This window comes from Gouania willdenowi, chromosome 16, assembly GCF_900634775.1.
Source record: "Gouania willdenowi chromosome 16, fGouWil2.1, whole genome shotgun sequence".
In the NCBI taxonomy this organism is placed as follows: domain Eukaryota; kingdom Metazoa; phylum Chordata; class Actinopteri; order Blenniiformes; family Gobiesocidae; genus Gouania; species Gouania willdenowi.
The window spans coordinates 35,961,758-35,979,481 of NC_041059.1; the positions used below are offsets into that span (position 1 = coordinate 35,961,758).

General features: G+C 42.0%; 1 protein-coding gene and 1 pseudogene across 1 annotated transcript in view; one reads left to right on the forward strand and one right to left on the reverse strand.

Moving 5' to 3' along the window:
• The window catches only part of LOC114478461 (macrophage mannose receptor 1-like), a 46,484-nt gene that overhangs the window by 4,712 nt on the left and 24,048 nt on the right, over nucleotides 1-17,724 (forward strand). The window lies entirely within an intron of this gene.
• Nucleotides 413-530, reverse strand: LOC114478660 (uncharacterized; annotated as a pseudogene).

Here is a 17,724-nt window from a genome sequence, read left to right on the forward strand (position 1 = left end):
GCTCAGTTGCTAGACTCTGCCATAGATTTTGTCATCAACCTGAAGAAGACAGGAGACAAATTTGACAAAACATCTGCAAAGACTCTAAGGTAAAACAACTACGACACGAGTGGAGAAAACTTTGTATAATAATAATAATGCATCAGTTTTATATAGCGCTTTATCATAGACACTCAAAGTCGCTTTACAGAAGTAAGGCATTATTCTTTCACTCCACACTTAGTGGTGGTAAACTACTATTGTAGCCACAGCTGTCCTGGGGCAGACTGACGGAAGCGAGGCTGCCATAGTGCGCCATCGGCCCCTCCGACCACCACCAACACTCACTCACACACTACATTCATACTAGGCAATGTAGGTGAAGTGCCTTGCCCAAGGGCACAATGACAGATACCACTGGGTGACTGCCACCCCACTGTGGCACCTGGAATTCTCAGTGGTCTCCCATCCAGCTACTAACCAGGCCCAGACCTGCTTAGCATCCGAGATCTAACGGGATCGGGCAATGACAGGCTGGTATGGCCACAATATCTGATGATGGTCTATTAATGCACAAAACTGTAACATACACTCAAATTGTGCTTCCAGAAACATACAAAGAACTTGTGTACAAACACCTTCATTGTGAAATGGGTCACTTAGGAGTAGAACGTGTGTTGAACTTAGCCAGAAGTAGGTTTTACTGGCCTAACATGCACAGAGATATAGAGCTTTTCATAACTCAAGTGTGTAAATGTAACATCCAGAAAAAGCCTACAAGGCAAAGTAGAGCTCCTATGTGTCACATACCTGCTACTGCGCCTTTTGAACTGGTTTCTATAGACTATGTTCACCTTGAAAAAAGCAGGGGAGGGTATGAGTATATTTTAGTTTTACTGGACAATTTCACTAAATTTGCCCAAGCCTACCCTACTCACAACAAATCTGCCAAAACTGCAGCAGATAAGATTTTTAATGACTATTCTCTTAAATTTGGTTTTCCTGCAAAAATTCACCCTGACCAGGGCATGGAATTTGAGAATCACTTGTTTAAACAGCTGCAAAAGTATACAGGAGTTGGCAATTCAACCCTCACCCACAAGGGAAGCCAGCAGAAAGATTCAACCGTACTTTACTTTCTATGCTGCGGACCCTGGATGAAGAGAAAAAGAGAAACTGGAATGACTATGTAAATAAGATTGTATATGCATACAACTGTACAACCAGTGAATCGACAGGGTACTCACCATATTATCTACTTTTTGGTAGACACCGACATCTTCCAATAGACTTGATATTCGGACTGAAAGAGTCAGCAGAATATAAGACACACGGGGAATATGCTCAACAATGCAAAAAACAAATGGAAGAGGCATATGATATTGCATCCAAGAATATCAAAAAGACTTTAACAAGAGGAAAAGCTCATTATGACCAAAAGAGGCAAAGTGTGGTGCTCTCACCTGGGGACAGGGTTCTTGTGAAGAACATGTCAGAGAGAATCATATTGGGAGAATCAGGTTCATGTGGTGGTGTCTCAAAAGGGGGACAATAGCCCTGTCTATGAGGTTAAGCCCGAGCGTGGCACCGGACGTGGTCGTATTCTCCATCGCAACATGTTAATGCCCTGTAATGCTTTACCACTGCCCCAAAAAACCAGAGTTGAACCAACTAATATGAATCCAAAATGCCACAGATCCAAAGACAAAAATGTGAGTCCTACATTGGAGCATGAGGAGAGCTCAGATGAAGAGGAGCAATACTGGACTGGAAGATTAAGGTGTCACCACCCTCATGACTCTCCAAATGAGTCAGTTACACCTTCTATTGGACTAGACCAAAGTGATCAGCTTGAGTCTTTGGAGAAGACTCAGGAATTAACAATGGACACTCACGAGCTCCGAGCAGATGCTAAGGAGTTTAGAATGGAGACTTTACAGGATCAAAACATTCAAATCCGCAGTCCACAACCAACAGAAACTGTGCCCTCTCTAGATCAGCCCAGTTGTGTGGCAGAGACACAATGGTCAGACACTATCCCAAGGAGGTCTCAGAGAGAGAGACGTCCGAAAGAGACATTAACCTACGATGCACTGGGTAAACCTGTCCAGAGAGTAGTCAGCCTTACTGCTAATCCACTGTATGCCAGTGCAGTGTATGGATATGGACAGCACAGATTACCTTGGATGGCTCCCCAGATTATCTATCCTACATCAATGCCTATGGGTTATTACTAAACTCAAACTTTTTATGCGTTGTGTATGGTTTATATAACACTGAAAGAAAACAACTTTATGGTACTTACCTGGTTCAACCATAACGGTGACTTTGTCTAATTCAATATAGTTTTTTACTAACAATTCAGACAAATAACAAGGGATTCTAATGTAAGGGTGTCATCCACTTTGAAAGCTCCGGAGTACATTGTAAGTGGTAATAACATGTTTAGAGTAAAATGTGATGCTTGTGCTATTGATGATAACTCAATAAGATTACAAGCTACATGCTTGAGTAATGGGTATGAAGTGATTATATCAGCTTTTGGTTCAATAGCACAGTATGGTAAAGTGAGCTTGCACTGTAAACCATTTTTCTCTATCCCGGTTGTTTTGAGTTTTGTTTGGTCATATAAGTACATTTTCATGGTTCATGTGTTGCATGTTTTTTCCGAATGTTGAGGACAACATTTGTTTAGCCGGGGAGGATTGTAGCACTTAAATAAGTGTTTGCTAAACTGAAATGATTCTCAGAATTGTTAGAACTGCATGTATTGTGAAGCCTGTTTTGTTTGACTGTAGTGGTACCTCCCCGCCAGCGGGTGGGGCTGGAGAGCAAGGAGATGCACTAACAGTGGGAGAGTGAGAAACAAAAAGGGAGCCTTGACTGCAGTGAAGATGTGTTCCTTTCTGAGGCAATAAAGAGCTCATTTTGACAACTACATCAACGTGTCCGGGAATGATGTAACACAATAACTGATGCCGCAATCAAGTCCTGGTTGGATGAATTGCATTGCGCCCACTGCATTAATTTATTTGCATTTCCCACTCTTATTTTTTGCTCCCCTTATGAGATCTGCCTACATTACATATTTATCAGAGGGAAGCACGCCAAATGGATTGTGGACACATTGTGACACACTGAACAAGCACAATCCTGATTCCCTGGGGTTTGTACCCCTTATTAGCATGTGGAGTGAGGTTTGCACACATTTTAATATCCCTAAACCTTTAGTGAATCTGCCCCATATTGTGTCCACCACAGGCATTTTCATTGATTCCCTCAATCTTTAGTTAGATGATGATTTGCTCCTTTCTTACTGCAGGGCGAGCCCAAACACACTCGTTCCCACTTTGATGACGTAGCACCAGTGGTGTGCTAGTTACTGAAAAAAAGTAACTAGTTACCGTTACTAGTTACTTCATTCACAAAGTAACTAATTTACTATTTTGATTACTTACATCAAAAAGTAATGCATTACTGGAAAAAGTCACTTTTGAGTTACTTATTATTAAAGAATGTATTATTTATTTTGGGTGATTTGTGTCCATACGGCTTCATATCAGTGCTGTAATAATATAATAATCCACTGTTGATCAACTGCTATAAAACAACCATAAATGATGTGCATATAAAGCACAAAACAGCTGCTCCAAAATTAAAACAGTAATTTTTCAGCCTTAGCACAGTAATTTAAAGTAAGCTGTGCATATTCCAGGTGCACATTCTGCTGTTGAAAATGCTTCTAAAATAAATGTGGAAAAACAAATTCACAGCATTTTTCTCAGCTAAACAATGCTAAACATATCAGGCTAATGAGCTGCTGTTAGCAGTGACTCAGCAGCAGCGACAGGCTGCTTATTTACAACAACATACCGTGCAATAGTTTGGCTGACCTGTCCCTGGATAACAATCACAGTCCGTTAAAATCCAGCTGCAGTGTTAGCTTAGCTTCACTGATGCATCTTTTTTGGAGACAAAAATAATGCGCTTATTTCCACTCTGAGAAGCACGTCCTGCTCTCGCATTGACTCGCCATGATTGGCGCACATGATGTAAACAGAAACACGCTGACAATGCTTCTTCTTCTACTGTTTTACCGTATTTGGCACGGCATCCCGCAAAAATATGTAGCGCCACTGTAAACAGGAAGTACACTGCAGCTAGCAAAGTAACGGACAAACGCACCATATTGTAACGGTAACGCGTTATTTCTTTAGAAATATATTGCGTTACAGTACTAGTTACTGTCAAAAGTGACGTAACGTGTTACCGCCCAACACTGCGTAGCACAGAGCTGGAGAATCCGCGCCTCCAGGAAGCTCTCTGTTGTGATTGACATGTAAACAGACACGCCCACGAAGGTAAGCATTTCAGCGTCCTTCGCGCAGTGCTATGTATGTATTTTCTACAGTCTATGTATGTAACGGCGAACGCCCCGCCCCCACGCGCTGTCTTGTGTTTATAAAGCAGCATGAGCTGTGGAGAGGGTGATAGGAGGGCAGGCCGTCCTCTGGCCCTACGTCACCGTACGGGAAGGAGGTAGTGAGTGTCCCGTCCATAGGCACGCCCACTCATGAATATGCATAAGTAGGCCGTAAATCATCCTGTGTAGAATTGGTCAGAAATGTACTTTTCAGAGGCTAAAACTTTGGAAAACAAGCAAGTTTGGGAAAATAAACCTCAAATACAATGTTTTTGGGGTTCTTTGAACAAATGGAGATAGGTGAAAAATAGCATGATATGGGACGTTTAAAGAAAAAATTCTATCTGTTCTGAAACACCGTTCTCAGTTCAAGTTGGAAAACTAATTAGTAGTCTCATAACACTGATTAAGACTGAGGCGTATTTTACATGATCTAGATAACAGCAACAACAATCTTCACGTTTAATGAAAGGAAAACATCATCAAATAGGTGCACTAGACCAGAGGCCTGTACTACGAAGCTGGATGTCTTCTTATCCAGGTAATTTCAGGGTTAACCCTGGGTTTCCTGTACTACAATGTTGGTTAACTCCCTTCCCAGAGTAAATGGTAATTTATGCTGCTCTGGAGCAGGTTAAGTTCTTGATAAGAGATCAGTGAGTATAAAAGCCCCACCTCCTGACCAATTAGTTCTCTTAGAAGATCCTGTTTGGTGCTAATCTAACAGCTGTCCTTAGAAAAGAAAGAATATTTATGGATAGATGCAGTCATTAGTTGTAAATCTAACATCAAAGTGAGGCGTTTCTGTACTGGACACTGTGTGCATTACACTGAGCGTTAGGTTTGTCATTTGTGCAGAGAAGATTGTGGCAGACCCCTCCCACCCCAGGACACAAACTGTTTCAAACTCTCCCCTGTGGAAGGAGTTTTCAGTCCATCAGGACCAGAACCTCTAGACACATGACAGAGTTGGAGTTGTAGAAGAGGAGGACCCAAGCGCAGAGAGAGAATCAGGCATCAGGCAGGTGTAACGTTGAAAATAAGTCCATTTTATTGGTAAAAAAGCAAGGTAAGTGAACTGAACCTTCTCGGTGGTAGGTTTTGTCTAAGGGTACTTTCACACAAACCTCTTTGATCCGCACCATGCTGTGTTTCTTCAGATTGTCCGGTCTTTTTGTGATATATGAAAGCTCACTCGAAATCTGGTGTGGAGCAAACAAGTCAACTCTGGTCCTTTATAAAATGTGGATCTTGGTTCGCTTCAAGCAAAGCGTGGTATGGTTTTTAACCCTGTGAGAAAGCAAACAGGACAAAATCTAGGACTTTACGTTGAAGTGCAATTGTGGTGGAGCAACTCCATTATTGGCTGGACAGCAACGGAACACTGCAATTACACATAGAAGAAAAAACAGATGAAAAACATAACATGTATATTGCAACAAAGAACACAAGTAACAGACACAAAAGAGGTGTGGGTTCATATTAAAAAAAATAAATAAAAATAAACAAAGTTTGTGGAGAGTCCAGGTGATTAGACAGAGACAATAGTGCAATACTGTGTATTATAATTTATGGATGATTATAGTAACAGTTTGTCAGTGTCCATTTAATAGGATGAAGAAAGTATGGTATGTGAGAGAGCATGGGGGTTAGAAGAGCCAGGGGGTTTTGTACTTATTTCAGTATAAATGTCCATCTATGTTGAGTTTATCAATGGAGATGACGACCTTTTTTCCTTTTTGAGTCATTAGTTTCTGGATGCTGTGAAATTATTTATTATTTATGGCGGAACTATATTTCTTTTGGAAATTGATAATTTAGTCCATAGTCCATTTAAGCTGTCTTCCTTGTTGTTGTACCTTTTTAAAATGTTCGAATTTTGCAACAATCAGGCGTGGGAGGTTGTTGGGGGAGTTTTTCTGACCTATACGGTGAACGCAGTGGAATGTGATGTTTCTGACAGTGTCGGGAGGGAGTTTGAGTTGGAGAGTCCTAAAGTCCTAAACATTTTTTTCCGGGTCGTCTGTGGGGTGTTCGGGAATGCCGGTGTAAACAAGATTGTTGCTGCATGCCTGGAGGTCAAGGATGGTTTCCTTAATCTGTTTATTTTCAGCGGTGGTGGAGTAGAGCTGGTTAGTGAGGGTGTTAACTGACTGTTTGAGTGTCTTGTGTGAGTGTCTGTGAGATTGTCCATTTTTTTCGGCTGTATTCGAGGATCTGGCGAAGTGATTGAATTTGTTGTGTAACACTTCAATAAGTGCGATTCTGCTGTCGAGTCCAGTGAGTTTGTGCAGCAGGGAGTGTTTGTAGATGAATCTGAGCTGGAGAGTGGAGAATGTAGGGATCACTTTTTTCTGTACCTGAGGTTATTTTGGAAGTGGATGTGGGAGTGGGGGTGAGGTCGGGAGCGTTTTTGTCCATTTTGCAAATCCTTTCAAAGCACTCATTGATGTAATCCTCGAGTTGATCCAGGCCACATGATGTAATTATCTAACTAAAAAGCAAGGGACGTGTGTGTGTGTGTGGAGCAAATATCTCGCCGACGCGGTACGAGTTTGACCTGAAACTTGGTCAACAGGTTCCAAATACCCCGAGTGTGTGTATCTGTTATTTTGGAGTAATTTGGTCGATTCAAAACGTTTATTTTAATTTTGTTTCACTTCGGGACGGCCCCGAAATGAAACCTATTCAGCTTTTGACCTCAGGGTGTGAGGGGGCGCTAGCGCACCATCTATATCTATTTCACTGCACAGCTCACTTCCGGTGGGTGCATGAGCTCTCGTGGACTTCTCTTTTCTCTTCTATTTTTGTACTGTTCTATATTTGGTGATGACATTTTGAAACGTTTATTTTCATGTTACTTTGACCGTTCGCTATTTAGACCGGACAGACCTCACCCGGAAGTTATTGAATGGCTGCTGTGTTGAAAGCTGCACATTTCTCAGCAGCGCGCGTGTGTGAGGGAGAACAAACGGAGGAGATTTGTGTCCAAGGTAGAGAGTCACACACACACACACACACACACCGATCATGTGCGCTTCACTATCGATCACCGTCTATGTGTGTGTGTGTGTGTATGTGTGTGTAACGGACCACCATTTAGTCCGGTTACAGTCCATTGGGTGGTAGTGACTGTAGTGTTGAGTCAGATCAGTAAACGGTGCCACATAGTGAAGGTCACCTGATGATTACTGCAGCTTCACTCACGACACACCTGCCACTGCACCTAACTACTGAAAATAGATACGTTTAGTGAAAGTTAGGCAGGCACACACACACAACAAAAAATATGAAAATACTCAAAATACACAAAACTATATATTTATACAAAAATTACACAAAAGACAACAGAAATGCAAAAAACTACACTAAAAAAAATGATACAAAATGACTCCAGAATCACACTACTTAAGGCAACAAAAAATAATTATACAAAAAATGCACAAATGACGTAAAACAAAAATCTAAACAATATTTATACAGGAAGTGCACAAAACGACAACAGAAATGCATAAAAATATACAAAAAGGCTCCAAAAACACACAAAAAGACTCCAAAAAACATATATTACAGAAAAATACACCAAACGACAACAAAAACATGAAAATGACTCAAAATACACTAAACGAGATACTTATAATCCCACATGAATGCATACTTCCGACGAGCACTGTACATTACAAAAAATACACCAACTGAAAAAAATTATAAAAAATTAGTTAAAAAAAACAAAAAAACAACACATCTATCATATGCGCATGTCTCATAGAATTAAACCAGGGAAATTGCACACGCTGTTTTACTTTGCACCTGCAAATATACCCATTTATAATGCTACAGAGTATGTTGTTATAATTGACAACTCTTCCGACGGGCACTGTACTCAACTTCAAAAAAACATACATTTACAGAAAAATACAACAAAAGTATGAAAATGGCTCAAAATACACAAAACTAAATATTTATATAAAAAAATACACAAAATTACTCCTGAATCACACTAAAATAGCAACAAAAACAATAATTATACAAAAATACACATGACTCCAAAAAACATACGTTACAGAATATTACACCATACAAAAAATGAAGTCATGCACATGTCCCATAGAATTAAACCAGGAAAATTGCACCCACATTGTGCACCCGCAAATATACCCCTTATGCTCCCACATGAATACATACTTCCGACTCACTGATCCATACCACCTGGATATACAGTGCAGACAATGGGATGTCATTCGGACTAGAGAAGTGTGGTCGGATGGTGACTAAGAGAGGGAAGGTAGTCCACACAGAAGGGGTCTCACTCCCAGAAGGAACAATAGCAGACATTGATGACAGTTACAAGTACCTCGGAATCCCACAAGCAAATGGCAACCTCGAAGAGGTGACAAGGAAAGTGGCTTCGGCCAAATACCTCCAACGAGTAAGGCAGGTCCTAAGAAGCCAGCTCAATGGCAAGAACAAGTCCCGGGCAATAAACAGCTACGCCCTGCCAGTAATCAGATACCCTGCAGGAATAATAAGCTGGCCAAAGGATGAGATACAGACCACAGATGTTAAGACACGAAAGCTCCTAACCATGCACAGAGGGTTCCACCCCAAATCCAGCACTCTGAGACTGTACGCTAGCCGGAAGGAAGGAGGCCGAGGACTAGTGAGTGTGAGAGCCACTATCCAGGATGAAACATCCAAGATCCATAAGTACATCAAGGACAAGGCTCCAACAGATGACGTGCTCAGTGAATGTCTCAGACAATGGGGAACAGAAGAAGAGGTGCTGGAGGTTCCGTCATGGGAGGTCAAGCCCCTACACGGGATGTACCACCGAAACATAACTGAAGTGGCGGATATCAAGAAATCCTACCAATGGCTAGACAGAGCCGGACTAAAGGACAGCACAGAGGCACTTATCATGGCTGCACAGGAGCAGGCCTTGAGCACCAGAGCAATAGAGGCCCAGATCTATCACACCAGACAAGACCCCAGGTGCAGACTGTGCAAAGAGGCCAATGAGACAATCCAGCACATAACTGCAGGGTGTAAGATACTGGCAGGGAAAGCTTACATGGAGCGCCATAACCAAGTGGCTGGCATAGTATACAGGAACATCTGTGCAGAGTATGGGCTGGAAACCCCAAGGTCAAAGTGGGAAACACCTCCAAAGGTGGTAGAGAATGACCGAGCCAAGATCCTGTGGGACTTCCAGATACAGACGGACAGAATGGTAATGGCGAACCAACCAGACATTGTGGTGGTGGACAAGGAGCAGAGGAAAGCCGTTGTGGTTGACATAGCAATACCAAGCGACTTCAACATCAGGAAAAAGGAACACGAGAAACTAGAGAAATACCAGGGGCTCAGAGAAGAGTTGGAGAAAACCTGGAGGGTGAAGGCATCAGTGGTGCCCGTGGTCTGTGGGGGGGCGGCGGCTATGTGAGTGTTTTGAGTGTTTTTCAATGGAAGCATTTATTCTCACCCCGTTGTTGCTGGTACAGTAAATAGGATTTTTCTGTGAGTGTCTGCTTGAGAAACAATAAAAGCTGGGCCTTCATGTTACATTCTGGTACTCCTAGGCTGGGGTGTAACATTCTTGTTCTGAACTAACGCCCCTCGTATCTTAGCCTCAACACACTACGATTGGCTGGAAACATCTCATGGTGAAAGATGCTTCCTGGGGCAGGCTGACTGCATCCCCAAGTTCACGAAACTGTCAAATTATCGTACATTCAGCATTTTTGGGGATTATTGATCGTACATCGTACAAAGGGCCAAATTATCATACAAATGCGGTCATTTTCAGACAACTGGCAACCCTGACCTGCTTACAGCATGAGCTGCTTCCACGGCTCCTGGCTGTTTTAAGTGGCAAATGTGTTATGTGACAGTAGAGAGCGACACCAGTAAGACATGTAAGAACACAAGAGACCCAAGCGACTCAACAGAATGGGCGTTACTAGCTGGGTTTCCATTACAGATTTTCGCAAAATGAAAACAATATTTCTAAATGTTGACAGAGTACACTGTTTTGGGCAGGAGCCTTGCAACTCCCTTGAAGTTTCATCCCGCAAGACTTCGCTGGAGAAAGACAGATGCTCCAAACCTCCTTATAACACTCTGTATTCCTTTGTTGTTTCACATCTAATGTGGCACTAATGATTTTAAAATATAATGCTGAAAAGGCAAAATTTCAGCTGTCCTCTGATTTAGATCCACAACAGTTGCTCTATTAATGAAATCTACACTGAGACAGGAATGTATAAAAAAAACATTTAATAATAAAAAAGTAAATACAATGACCCCCTTCCGCAGGAGGGGTGAACGCTAAAAAGAGTAAAGCAATATATTTAATAGCATGAGGAAGAGGAAGGAGGGGGTGTGAAGTGAGGAAGGATTTTGATGGAAAATTACTGCTCTACAGAGCTCTGCTTATCAGTCCAGCTCTGTTATGAGACTTTGAATCAAACCGGTTTCTGCTGGCACTAATGAATGCAGCACAACCTGTGTCTGTACTGTACCAGTGACATGCAGTCAGGGTAGGCAATGCCTACCCAAGGGTGAATTGCTATTTTGATTATTTTTTTTAATTCAAATTAAATTCTAAATTATTTATTTTTCCATTTCCGATAGCTTAAAGTACCTATAAGTTTGAAAGTGTGAGCATTTTTTGCTTTTCATAGCCCAAATGATTAAACATCACTATTTCCTGGTACGGCAGAGACGCTGCGCAGTCTCACTCTGCTGTAAGGCAGGAGGAGGCCACACCCCCTCCCAAAATCACATTGCGGCTCTGCCTCCGGCCCCACAACATGTTTTTGTGTGTTTGCGCATGTGTAGTCAGTTCCCCAAGATAAAAACTTACGTAAAAAGGCAGCTCTCTATGCTGCCTTTGGATGTAACCGTGCTATGGTAAATGCTATACGTAAGTTCACAGTGCATTATTGAATTGATACAGTGCGGCCTCTGCTACATTTTCTAGGTAATTCGAAGGCCGCGGGATAACACTACAGACAGGATGACAGCGCTAGAGACAATAAAGAAACTTTCTTTTGATGAAAAACGACAGCTTTTAAAAGATGGGAGACCAACACCTGAGTTACCAGACCTTCAGCAAAGGTAAAGTCAGAACATTATTTGTACTTTCCACAGTGAATGGTACAAAAGGAAGGATTGGCTTTGTGGATGCTCCTCACTGAGGCTGTTCTGAGTTGTTGTTGTCATTTTCTCCGTGTTTCTGTGTTTCCAACACAAACAACGGATGCGCTGTCATGAGACATATCATAAGACAGGAGGAGGCCACACCCTCTCCCAAAAGCACATTGCTGCTCTGCCTCTGTTCCCATTGCGTGGTTTTACGTGTTTGCGCATGCACAGTCAGGTCCCCAAGATGACAACCATTTACGTCCAAAGGCTGCGTAGAGAGCTGCCTTTGGACGTAACCGCGCTATGCTAAATGCTATACGTAAGTTCACAGTACATTAGTGAATTGATATCACGTGACCGCTGCTGCTACGTTCTCGAGCTAGTGGGCGGGATAACACTACAGGCAGGATGACAGCGCTAGAGACGATAGAGAAACTTTGTTTTGAAGAAAATCGACAGCTTTTAAAAGATGGAGACCAACACCTGAGCTACCAGAGCTTCAGCAAAGATAAGGTCAGAACATGTTTCATACTTTTCACAGTGAATGGTACAAAAGGAAGGATTGGCTTTGTGGATGCTCCTCACTGAGGCTGTTCTGAGTTGTTGTTGTCAGTTTCTCCGTGTTTCTGTGTTTCCAACACAAACAGATGTGCTCTCGTGTCATGAGATACATCGTGTTGGGAGAGTATGGAGGCTGCTATTGAATAATTGTTTATGTTTCTTTAATGGTGTTTTATGATGGTGATTTTGTTAGATGGCTAAATGCTTGTTCATGTGGATCTTGTTGGGTTTTTTTTTCTTTATTATGAATTTTATATTTTGATAAGCGCATTGAGATAACTTTGTTGGAAATTGCTTTATACAAATAAAGTTGATTTGAATTGAATTAACACTTGCCAGTAGAAACATATGAAATTGTCATTGGTGGTCTCGATTTGCAACATTCCTACCCAACCCTAGTGGTCACGGCACGTCACTGGTGCTCACGGCATGTCACTGTACTGTACGTGATCTAATCTAACATGAAGGAGCAACGTTTCTATTCAAAAGTACAATGAATAATGCAGTCATCGTGTATAAACACTTGAAAAATTGTCCACATAAACACACATTTGATGATATGATGATTAATATAATAATTGCCGTAACAATTGTTGGGGCAGAATAATTAGTTATGCTTAATAATATAATTACTTATATTTTAATCCTTAAGCCTTGGGGTGTAACTTTTCATTGTGTGATTTCTCATGTCTTCAACTTTAACTTGTCTTCACTCTGGGTCAGACTGCCTTGTCCAAAGCACATGATATGCTTACACACACACTCACATAGTCCCCAAAACATTCCCAAGGACAGGTGCGTAGGCACTCTCTGTGTGCGCACTCACATGTCACACACACACGCCATACACATCCATTCATTCACACACACAAACACAAACGCACACTCCTCCGTCTCTATGACAACCGACAGATACAGGACTGGTTGTTTAGACCCAAAAGAACAAACTGTCTTTCCTTTTTTCTCCCTCTGTCCTCACCTCCTCCCTCTCTCTGTATCTCTATCTCCTGGGGGGAGGAGGGAGGGGGACTGAGGGGAATATACGTATTGGATCAGAACTGTCTCACTCTGTCATCGAACGTCTGGCCGGACGGACATAATTTTGTACTCTCTTTTTTACTTAGTCTTAGTCTTAATAAATCTTTTCTATAAAATCATCAATGCTCCTCCTGGATTCCATCATTCAACCAGAGCAATGAATCATGTCTCAAATGAGGTCAACCGTAAATTCTGCCGTAACAATTGGCGATCACGAACAGGACCATCTTCTGTCCACCCCTCGGACAGAGACTGGATCACGAACCATCGGTTGAACCTCAAACACCAATTCGGACTAAGGTAAAGCTGCCTTTATAAATATATATATATATGTAAATTTTCATTTACATATATATATATTCGCTCTGTGTTGATTTTTTTTTTGGAACCAGTCAAGCATTGTATTGATTTTCAGCTTTGAGCTTTGATTTTGATCCTCAGCTGTTCTGTGTTTTGACGCAGTGAATAGCCATGAGAAAGGCTCAAATGGTTGAGGTTCTGTGCTTTTTAATGCTGTAGGTTCTCTCTGGTTTTCTTCGGGCTCGGATATTTTGTTTAGGTCATTATTTACTTTGGTTTTGTTCGGACACCCACAGACAGCCTGTGAGGTCCTGACCAGAGATAGACGGGCAACCAAAGTTTCCAAAACATCCCAGCGGTGCCATGATCTGAGTTCACCTCTGTACCGAAAGATTAAAACCCCGAATCTAACCTAAATTGTGTTTCTGTGAATCAAACAGATGAACAACCCAATAAACAAATAATATATGCATACGCATATACAATCTTGGTATGATGTGAACTCAGATCATGCTTTCAGGCGAGTTTTACTTTTTTTTTATCTTTGTTTTTATTTTGTTTAAACGTGGAATCAGATTTCTCCCTTTGGCTTGGCTTTAATGCTTTCATTTGGACGAGTGTCAGCTTTTGTTTTTTTTTTTTTTTTCTCTCTCAAACACACACACACACACACAAGAGAGAGAAAGACAGAGAGCTGTGTTTTTTTCTTTTTTTTTGGACGTGTGACCACACACACACACACACACACACACACACACACACACACACGTACAGAGAGAGAGAAAGGGAGAGAGAGAGAGAGCACACACACAGGCACGCGCACGGGCGCACGCGCACGCACACGCCACACCCATCCCAAGAGAGAGGTGGCGCCCCCACTGGCCAGTTTAGTGCACTACACACTTGTGACACAACATTGTGATTTCTCACTTCTCCCCTGCCGATAGAATAGTGCCATTACACACAGACACTATTTTTATTTTTATTTTAAATTTTATTTTGATTTCATGTTTGCAACACACACACACACACACACAGATGAATACAGTATTTCATTTTATTTTATTTTAATATTACTGTTACCATCATTATCATTTTTTATTATTTAAATTGTTAGTTTCTGTTGGCTTTGTGGTTGTCCCCTGAAGAAACGACATCTTCAATGAAAGAATGAAATCACCTTCAACTCTTACGCTAATGGAATGTCAACATCATTCAAAGGACCAAGCATCAGAAGGAAATGGACAATCAAAGGTGTGTGACCTTTCAGGACTCAAGGACTCAACTCCCATTCAGCAAAGCAATGCTGAAATAACTCGCTCAGTCCCAAGTCAACTCTTCATCGTCTATGAATGGGCCGCATGCCAATGCTGGATTAACACATCCTGCCCCATCATCAAAGACTGAGAACCTGTGGGCGTCGGAGTGGACACTCCCCCCACCAATGAGTTGCGAGTTAAACGCCACGACTACTGCCTGAATGATGGGCAGCAACTGCAGACTGGTCACACGTCTGCTGGAAATCTTCACCAAAAAGACACTGTTTCAAAAGCCACAAGGATACCAAGCCACAAGAAGTCCACCACAGCCTTTGGTGGTAGTGCGCACGCGCACGCACAGGCACGCGCACGCACAGAGCTAAATCACTTTAGCCTTGAACTTTGGCATGGAGGGGGACAACTAGCAAATAGCCAACAAGCTTCTCCTTCGCACAATACTAACCCCTCTATCTTCTGACTGTGCACTAGATTATTTTGTTTTCATTTATTCTCTCACACGCAGACAGACCAGACATACAGTCACACACCCACATTCACAACAATGAGAAACACAGGACCACCAGAACTTCACACAGAACCCTTCTGTTTGCCACATGAGATCAAGTGTGCCCATCATTTATCTTTGCTTTTATTCATTATGTTGCTCATTTATTTACACTGCTTTGGCCTTTATGAGAAAACAACAAACAAAGGGGAAGAAAATAGTGTTACTAAAAGGTTGTTTTTGTTTGCTTTTCTTTCATTTATTCTCTTGATTGAGGGGAGGCCCCCCACAATGCAAGATATGGTTACATCCGCTGAAGAAAGAGCCCTCTGTTGCCTCAGCTTTTGGAGCTGAAGTTTTAATTTTTATTGGCCATGATTTTTTTGAGCTCACACGTTTTTCTCCTTTGTTATTTCTGAACGATTCTTCTTTTTCTCTTTTGTTTTTACTCAATTTCAGGAAAATTGAGACAGAGATTGAGGACTGCAACCTCAACAAGTTTAAATTTTGACATTTTTTTTGACCGATACCCTCGTAAACAATCTGTACCTTACCCTTTTTGAAGCTGCTTGCGACAGACAGCCTAGTTCAACATTCATTATTTTCATTTTGCGCTCCTCCCCCTTACCGCGTCGGACTGTCTGGCCGGCCCAAAGCCACTCGACAGCATGGGGGGGGTACCAAATTTTTCCTGAGAAAAAATGTCCCATTAGTTGCTATGAGTACATAGGCAATTACTTTTCAAACAAGAAGTCCTGGTTTAATGTGCAGAAAAAGGATAAACCTTGCTAGGGAAAGCACTCTTCGGGGGATAGCGGTCCACCTGATTTGATACATGCTTGGTAACCGAGTACCGTTCTGAACAAATTTCTACGTTCCCTTAGAGTGAGGGTTATTAGAGGTTGCGTGCTCCGTTCAATGTTGAGTGATATTAGAGGTGCCCAGAAAGTTCTGACAGTTGAGTTTCCCTCAGGTTGCAGACCGAGGTTGAGTAGACTGCCGATTCAGAGGTTTTTTTCTTAGACTTCTGGAGTTTATGGTGGTTGAGTTATTCCCAAACTCTTATTCTTCAAGAGTGGCGGTTGAGTAGACTGCCGATTCAGAGGTTTTTTTTCTTAGACTTCTGGAGTTTATGGTGGTTGAGTTATTCCCAAACTCTTATTTTTCAAGAGCGGTGGTTGAGTTTCCTGCTGATTCAGAGATTCTTTTTTACATTTCTGGAGATGGACAGCGGTTGAGTTTCCCCCGCGGACCGGGGTTGAGTTTGGTTATTGTGCATGGCCGTGCGATTGCTGCTTGATCAGCAGCTAGTAGACTGTCAGTACTGCAAGGGACAATACTCTAAGTGTAGACTCCGCCAAGGCGGAAGTAAAAAGGAGCGTACCTCTTAGTAATCAGACGATACCAGTAAAAAGCAATTAATTAACACTAAAAGGTTGCCAAGCATGGGGGGGCAATAAGAGCTCATTGACCCCGAGAGACGAGGTGGACTGGCTATCGCCATTGGTGGGTTAGATGAGACCTATATTCCACTTAGACACTGCAGCAAAACCTTGTGAATGCATGGACGTGAAAATTGAGGCATGAACGTGTGCGGTGCATGAGTGACTGAATGATGACACGTTACGTATGCCTGAGAGAACCGCGTTGTGAGTGCGAATGTGCCGTGGACGTGTCATTGAGTGATTGACCGATGAATGGCTGTTTGACTACACATGTTCCTCTGTTTCACCTTCCTTTCCTCCTGGGTTTTGATGCACTAGATCTTCTCCCTGTTTTTGCCAATTATGTAGTGGGGTGTTCAGAAAACACTGCTGCTTGTTAAAAGAACTATGGTTTTAGGCCTTGGGCCTTCTAAAAAGTTTACCAGGTTTTAAAGGGTTTTTTTTTCTGGGTGTTTAAAAACACCAAACGACGTTTTTTTTTATATATGGTACCACTTTCAGTGGAATGACTGGCTTTGACCTTGACTGACCTTACATGTTCAGTGTCCATGTTTTTTGTTGTTATATGTGTATACTCGTTGTGGTGTGCACTTGTCTACGTCTTCGTCTTAGTTGTTGTTATTATGTAGCTTTTTCCAAAATACAGGTCGCTGTAAGGAGACGAATCAGATCCAACTAAAGAAAAGAGATATTTTAAATTATCCAGTTAAGTCTTAATGGTTTCCTCTCTTTCTGTTTCTGAGTGTTTCCTAACAGAATGCCACCGCCTTTTCGACTCCGATCCTGTCTCCTCCAGCCGCCATGCCTGGTCACTGCTTCTTATGATGAAGGATGAGAATTAAAGGGAAGTATTGTCCATAACTGTAACTGGGAAACAAAGGGGAAATAGATTGAAATAGACACGTGACAATATGACATATTGTGGATGTTCTAACATAATATCTATTCCAGAGACTACAGAGACTTCCAATCCAACTGCAAAAGTGGGGACAGATCTTCAAATTTCCAAAAGGAGCGTACAGTTGACCCTGGCTTTGACCTTTATGGCTGAGGAGAAGGAGGTCGAGG